Source organism: Macrobrachium nipponense, chromosome 33 (genome assembly GCF_015104395.2).
Source record: "Macrobrachium nipponense isolate FS-2020 chromosome 33, ASM1510439v2, whole genome shotgun sequence".
NCBI classification, from domain to species: domain Eukaryota; kingdom Metazoa; phylum Arthropoda; class Malacostraca; order Decapoda; family Palaemonidae; genus Macrobrachium; species Macrobrachium nipponense.
In genome coordinates this window covers 51,218,952-51,227,673 of record NC_087219.1, presented here as the reverse complement: position 1 = coordinate 51,227,673, position 8,722 = coordinate 51,218,952, and positions in this window count along the sequence as shown.

Below are 8,722 nucleotides of genomic sequence, written 5' to 3'. Positions count from 1 at the left end.
GGTGGAAGATATACGTGTATCTCTCAGGGTGATTCAGAAAAAAAGCTTGCTTGAAGTTAATGAGAGAGAGAGAGAGAGAGAGAGAGAGAGAGAGAGAGAGAGAGAGAGAGAGAGAGATTTGAAGCAAGCTTAGACCCATGTCTTAAAAGATTGTAGGTCCAAGTGACTCTTTTTCTGCTTTTCTGCCAAGTTTTAGAATTCTCCCCCTGCTTTCGTTTTCTCCAATACCTAAAATAGCCCGTCTTTTAAGACGGGTGTCTATGCTTGCTTCAAGTCTCTCTCTCTCTCTCTCTCTCTCTCTCTCTCTCTCTCTCTCTCTCTCTCTCTCTCTCTCTCTCTTTAATGATATCGACCATGACCTTTTAAATCCTCTTATAAATCATAGAACCCCTAAACTCAGATCTGACAACGCCGTGGAAAAAATATGCCATATCTTCATTTTCATTGATGAAATCATATAACAGTTGCTGACTTTGAATTATATCATATTAATTTTTGTGAAGTCATCACGCTCGAAGGGAAACAAAAGACTATTATTAAAAAAACGACTTCAGTAACAGAAGAATATTTCCAGTATCAACCAGAAGGAAGAAAACAGGATACTTCTATCACAAGAGCAAGAAGGCGCTTTGCCACTGGATCATTACCTTCCCTATATCTGCTGTTCGTCTCATGTGTCTGTTCTGTTGAGCTTGGTCTAGAGAACAGATGTCTATACTTATACAGTTCACAGTACAGGGCAGTGGAGGTCATCATCATTACCCCTAACCTTGCCTACCGTGATTAGACCTATAGTCTGGGTGTCCGACCTCCAGAGCCGTGTGCGACTATATGTGCACTTACTTTTCTAAGATCGCTGTGGTGTGGTTTGTACAGATATTACACGGTGCCAATATTCATGATATGGTAATCATATTAGCGTCATGGAGTCTATTGAAATGGTTTTCATTTCTTGAAATGCAGTGGTTTGTGTTCATCAGATATTTTGAATATATCTTATTTCGTGTATTCTTGGTTAAAAACCTCAGTTTCATTAATGAAAATGAAGACATGGCATATTTTTTCCACGGCGTTGCCAGATCTGAGTTTAGGTGTCCTATGATTTATAAGAGGATTTAAAAAGTCATGGTCAGTGTCATTAAAGGGCACTCGCCACTGTTATAAATAAGTATATACCTAATCTTGCCCACGGGCGTTTTTTCGTCTTTTTAGAGTGAATTGAACCTTATGCTAATCCTGTGATGTCAGTTTGGATACTAAGCCTACTTGCACTATGCTTTTGCTCTGTCCTGATCAGTTGTTTGTTTGTTTGTTTGGTGTTTTTACGTTGCATGGAAGCAGTGGTTATTCAGCAACGGGACCAACGGCTTTACGTGACTTCCGAACCACGTCGAGAGCGAACTTCTATCACCAGAAATACACATCTCTCACTCCTCAATGGAATGGCCGAGGTGGGACGCCAACACCATACCAACCACGCCACCGAGGCGCTTTTGTGCCTCAAGTAAAGGGTCGTGTAGACCGAAAGAGCTTGGCAATTCTCGTCTTTTCATTTTCCTCCGTGGCATCACCTTTATTTATACATAGCATCACGTTTTACATATTTCATGATCAAGTTATTTACCGTGGTTATAAGTATGGACAGAGACCACCTGAGGCCAAGGAAATAGTCTATAATGTCCTGAAATAGTACATTTTAGGAAAACAACAAGGAGGTCCTGTAACTGATGTTTCGAAGGCTATCCAAAGAACGTCTGAAGCAACAAAAGCGTCAGAAATTACTATTTGTAGACTTAACAAGGAAGCAAGGAGACGGAAAATATAGACTGAATCTCCAGCTTTTCAAAAAAACACAAGACAGAAAGTGAGCCCTGTGAGTGACTTGGATGGATTTTGATAAAAATGTTCTGCGAAGAAGAATGAGTGGGTGTCTCTTCTTATCAAATAAAATGAACCAAACAAAACAAGACAGTGAATCTCTAAGGTCATGATAGATCGATTGACTTATGAATTTATGTTCCAAGGCCAGACACAGAAGCCAACAGGCATTCAGCGCATCTGCAATTATAGAAAGAGAATAAAGGACTAAATATAATCGGGAATGAAAAAATAAAATAAAAAGTTAACAAGTAAGAAGCAAACCCTTTCCCTTGACTCCCAAGGTCTAAAGAGAATCTTCTTAAGAAGGATTATATCTGTGGGAACCTTACATACCCGTAGATATGACTCCTCTGCCTTTTCTACCTGGCCCCACCCGAGCGATCTTAGAAAAGAAAGCGCTTTTTATGAATGTGTGTGTGTGTGAAATTCCACCACAATTATCATTCCAGTGCTTTCACTTCCTTAATGCTCCACTTTTCTTCAGCCCCTCGTCACATCTCTCATTCTAGTACCATCATGTTCAATTTCAAATATAATATTAAAAAAAGACCGGAATAGTGCTATAATAATGATCGTTGGATATATATATATATATATATATATATATATATATATATATATATATATATATATATATATATGCAGTCTGCATTAGTGAGAAAAACAAATAAAAAAGAAGAAACGCGTGCCTTTGTTAAAAGTAAACTGACTTATGACAGGTGGTTGTAAAAAATTTATTTAAAAAAAAATTGAAAATCTATTGAGCAAAAAATACATTGATTTTGATTTCTAATTCTTTCTAACCAATAGCAATTGTAAATATTGTATGTATATTTAATTTTGTAATATTTTGTAACATCCTACGTAGTATGTAATGACTGTGATATTTTTCTAATAAAAGATAAAAAAAACAGTAGGTTATAGTTCTCCCTGGGGTGGTGAGAAGAACCAGGATAAGACATTTCCAAAGCAATACCCGAACGGTAGCTATCCTAATTTAGATAGCACTTCGGCAGTTTCCCGTACGGTACAGTTTCTTACTCTATTCTACAACGCATATCGCAGCATTCCAACTACAAATTCATATCAAGTCAACAGTAACTTTTAGGTATGGTCTCAGTCATACATTAATTCACGCCGTATATCAACATATGGTATAAGAAACTAATGTCCATTTTTACTTTAGTTTGGATATTTCAGTCTATTTGATTGGCAAATCTTATGCACCATGTACTATTTTCTTCCTTTTTTGTCTTTCACTAAATTTCAACTCCAATCAACCTGTACTGGATATAATTAACTTTACACATTATATTCAACCATAGTAACGCGTGAAACCTTCCAGACTATTAGTTTGTGGAAACTGACAATTGCTTCTCTTTAAAAAAATCAGAGGGGAATTTCTCATGTACAAAATGCCTCAACCCAAATATGTTAATTATGCAGCATTCCTCTTGACCTGACCCAGCTGTGTTTACTTGCAATACTAGGCAGGCTGCTGCCGCAGAAAGTGTGTCGTTTTCTAGTACATCAGGTATAAAACTACTCATTTTACTCAGGTTTAGTCTCAGCTACAAATAAGACGTGCAATGCTTTGACCAGTGCAGTTGTGCATCTGCGGAATGTCCTGATCTCCAAATGTTTATTGGAGGAGCAAAATCATCTCTGCTCTCTGCTGTAGTCTCTTGAATTCAGGAGCATTGGTTTTATTTTCTGTTCTCTTACATTTATTTATTTACCACCTTTTTCTATAATTTGTCTCTCTCGCCTAGGCAGATTTCTCTCTTGAGCCCTCTTGGGATTATAGTCTGTTGACTCTGTCCACAAGGGCTTTCAACCAAAGGTGTAGAGAAAGAAAGAAACAGAAAAATTCTTTTTTTTTTTATCTCCAAGCTTCAATTTCGTTCCTCGGCCAATTGAGGACGAGATTGCTGAAAACAGATTTCGTGTTAGATCTTCCTACTAACTTATTTACGTAAGCTACCGGTTATATATTGATGAAAAAACAGGATATGATTTTACTTCCACGCGTGTAAAGGTTTATCTGATCTACAGCCCAATGAAAAGACTAAATGTTGAAGTTTGTGATGAACAGCAATGAAAAAATGCGTGACGTAGAACATCTTCTGGCACAGCTGTTATCTAATGAGTGTTCAAGTGTATGAGTGACCTCATCAACTATGTAAGTGGAGCTATCTCGCATGCATTTAACTCAGCTCATCATTACAACTTGGAGCAATCAGAAAATAGGCGTCCCCAGTTACGTGGGACTACTACACAGTGAGGCGAGAATGGAAAGCTAGTACCAAGGCTAGTACCATCAACAAGAGAATGGAAAGCTAGTACCATCAACACAATTTCATATATATTAGCCTGTGTTTCAGGCTTAAACGTAACAAGTTAGCTGCGTGGGCTACTACCCAACTACAAAAATAAATTGCCCACCCACCAAATTGATTTCGCCCAAAAGGTCTTCAGGTGATTTGAATATAATTATAACAGTACTTGAAAATGGGAGAATTTGTAAAACTATTTGTTGCAGTAGCAAAAAAAAAAAAATCGCTTAAATATGACTAGAAAAGTGTTTTATCAAATAAAATTTTCGCTATGTATGAATAATTACTGATAAATTATACATAAAGCTGAAGAGATAAGTGGAGTACAGTATATGCGATAACTAAGTCTTTAAAAAATCCAGCGCCCACCCGCACAAAAATTCGTAGGTTTAACCCTGTTGTGTTTGTGTAACTGCGCTCACAACAGACCTTAAAACTCTGGTTTAAGTGACAGCGAGTTAGAATTAGGTCTGATGTCTAAGAGAAGTAAAAAGCATGGAAGCTACAAAGTACTAATCCACTTGAAAATAAATACCACTAAAAGAAGTCGTCTACTACTCGGTTTCGTAACAGTGTATATATCCCTATAACTATTATATATATATATATATATATATATATATATATATATATATATATATATATATATATATATAGGTCTGTAGAATGGGAGAGACTGTGATTCCATCCTTATACAAGGCGAAGTAAACTTTTATGTTGAAATATGCTTTGACGTCACATAGCACAAGTCGCCATTCCCATTGCCTTGGCTCTTACGTTTATCTCTTCCATAATATCCTGTCAACAATGACCGGATATGACGTCAAAAGGTCGACTTCCCAACCTTTTTTTCTTATCTTTATCTTCTTTTAATTGTTTTTCTCCGGCGAACTTCTAGAAGCAAGTGCCAAGCCAAACTATGCGGCTTACTCATTGTCCAAAATTATCGCACATAGCCGGAGAAGAAGAAAAATGTCTTTGATTCTCTGCCATTCTGTGAAACGGTTAAATGATTTCACACTTCAACAATTTATTGGTTTGCCGCAGCGGGGCTGGCTACTTACGTTTCCTTAATTGAATAAGGAAAGAGATAAAGATCATTATTTCTGGGAGTAAAACTTTTCACCATTCCCCTGAGAAGCGCTAAACCAAATGTCAAGTTTACTACAATGTCGGTCTAATTGTTCAAGTAGTTTCACCAGACCAGAACATCAAAACATTTGATTCTAATAAGACTTTATCACTTAATATTGTTTATCGTTATCATTCTGGCTTGAAAGGCTTGTCTTTAATGAAAGAATTTAGATTTTATCTGTCTTTTTGCTGTTCTTTAAAGTTTGATAATTAGATAAATTGAAAATGATGATTCTGACACGATCTCCTTAACTGATTTCCAGAGCTTGACAGTCACCGTTGGTTGAAGACTGTATCCACCTTTAGATAAGACAATTCGTAACTGTTTTATTTCATGTGTATTCTGTGCACACAGGGACTGGGTCACGTGCGCTATGGTCTAAGAAAGATCAAGTATCCGTGGTTCACGTGAGTGTGGCCAATTCGAAGACAAGACGAGATGACTGCAGTTTGGAGCTATTTTTGATTCGAAAAATGTCAAAAATCTAACCAAGGGTTTGATGGCTTTAGTGTGTTATCAGAATTATTATTTCATGGAATTTATCATCTAATATAGATGATGGTTTTGGAAGATGATCAATCATCCCTGTTTGAGATGGTTCAAAGCCGTATATATCAGGATTAATAGAGTACAGGGTTAGACTGTCCCATCGTTACTGACTTGCTGCGCATATTTGTGACGTCATTGGTAGGTGGCCATAAAAGAAAACCAAGAAAACAAATGAATTAAGGGTCCCAATGGGATTGTTTGCCCACACCCATTCTCTATCTCTTTCACGACATTGTGTGAGAGAGGTCCCCGTTAATCTACAGGTACTAAAAGATAGTTTCCTTGTTCTTCACTCTGGTGGGGTCAAATACTGACTGATGACTTTTTTTTCTTACCTGAAACTCAGTCAGATCAGCCACGTGACGTCATGTGCGAGATTGTCCTAGTTTGGTCAGTAGAGGTCTAAGCCCTGTGCTCTATTAATCCTGGTATATATAAACGGCTCTGGCTAGGTTACTTTTTATCTTATCATGGGCTTTGCAAAGAAGTTAATGCAGTTGATAATTGTCAATCGCCTGTGATGATATGAAACCACATGATCAAAGGGAATGAATACAAAAGCAACTAAAATGCCATCTAGTCGATAGGCAGATTCAAGTCTTCCCTCAAATTTGGTTGATATTCATGTGGCGTCTCAAGAATAAAACTAATCAATGAAAAAAAAAAATGCTGAAAAAAACGGGAAAATGCCTTTCATAAAACGTTCATCCTATAAGTCTAAAGCTGACGGTATGTATATATGTAGTACCGAATTGAACCGCAATCGGACCATATATGTAGATTTTATAGGTTATGTTTTTTTTTAGCCGGATACCGCTTTGATGCGGATATCCACTTATCTGGCCGGATATCAGGCCATGCTAATTCTTTTAATATTAATTGTAGAAAGAAATGAAAACAATTTCCTGAATAGAATTTTCACGAGAATTCCAAATATGATCTTACTTTTCTTCTACGATGATAACTGGCTAGTTTATATATATATATATATATATATATATATATATATATGTGTGTGTGTGGTGTGTGTGTGTGTGTGTGTGTGTGTGTGTGTGTTAATTCAAACTTTAAATTACCCACTCATTAGCGTCTTATGATGAGTAAAGTCCATTAAACCGAGCCATTTTACATGCGCAGGCGTTCAGTCTTCAAATTGTGTATTCAAGAGACGAAATCATTCCACGGCTAAATATATCTTAGAAACGTGATGTTTTTCCTCATCGCGATGCCTGACGCTTCATATAATCCTTCTATTTTCGTTCCCGTTTAAAATTGCGTCCGTGTAGTCATGTTTATGTACATATTAGTGAATAAGTATGAAATGAGCTTAAGTAATGGTATGTTACTATGAATATTTTCTTGCCTGCTGCACGAAGTGTTGTACTTAGAATCTCTTACAGAAGATAACCTACCGAGGATGAACTTAGAGAGAGAGAGAGAGAGAGAGAGAGAGAGAGAGAGAGAGAGAGAGAGACTCTGATACGATGACCAATGATGACCAAAGCAAGAACCACCACATCCTAATTCGGTCTGTAAACATGAAACGAGCGCTGTCAGCTCCTCGGTCTAATGGTATACCTAGACCGTGGTCAGCGCAATGAATGATGATATGGCGTTATCTTGCTTGCAGCTTTGAGTCAAGTCCTTCGCGATCCAACGCATAGGCAGCTCTCTCTCTCTCTCTCTCTCTCTCTCTCTCTCTCTCTCTCTCTCTCTCTTCAAAACAAGGAAGTTTAAATCGAAATCACATAATGATAACCCTTATCGGAAATATACTTCATGATTAGACATATGTTTTTTTTTATTCGTAACTTTTAATCACCTAGTCCTTTTAGTCCTTTGACGCTGATGATATTTGGTTGTCGATAATCAGTCACGTGCTTGAAAGTGCTCTGTTACTTTGTTAAACAAACACATACGTACACACAAACACACAAGCAAACTTTAGCCAGTATTATGATGTTGGGATTGTGCGTGAATATATTATTTACATAACTGCGCAGATAACCCTTTTGAAATTTTATGTTACACCCTCCTGGTATGTTATATATTACTGTAAACAGCACGAGGGAATAAAATAGAATATCAACAGATAAATAAATAAATAAATAATAAATAGGAGAACTAAATAATAAATAAATAAATAAATAAACGACAGAAATGGATAATGGATGAATAAATAGATAACAAATGGATAATTTAGATACACAAGAGAAATAAATATATGAATAAATAAGAGAAATAATAAATAAATAGATAAATAAATAAATAGCAGGAATAAATAAAATAAAATAAATGGATAAGTAAATAAACAATTTAATGCCCTGGTAAGCATGAGGTTTAAACCAGTATAAAAAAAAGAAAGTGCAACTTATCAAGGTCATAATTCGAATGTACTTGATTTTAGTAAAAATAAATCTAATCTCTTAGTAGATAGTTGTTATCTAACGGACATTCGAACTCTCGAACTGTTATCACAGTGATAAACTGATGTAGTGCCACGTGTAGTGTATGTACATGTATATGTATTTGTATATGTATGTATGTATATATAGATAGATAGACAGATAAATAGATAGTTTTTTCGAGGTGGTATTTGAACACACACATGACCACGGTCTATACTGTTTTTTTTTTTTTTTCATCTCTCCATCCGCCTGTGGTGGTCGCGCATGGTAACACTGCGTCCCGGGCTTTAAATAATTACTCTGTATAAGTTTTTGGTAAATAAAAGGATATCTGGGTGTACATTTGCAACTGAAAAGTGTTTTAAGAATTTACTGTATGCGAATTACATCGTTTATATTCGAAATAGGATATT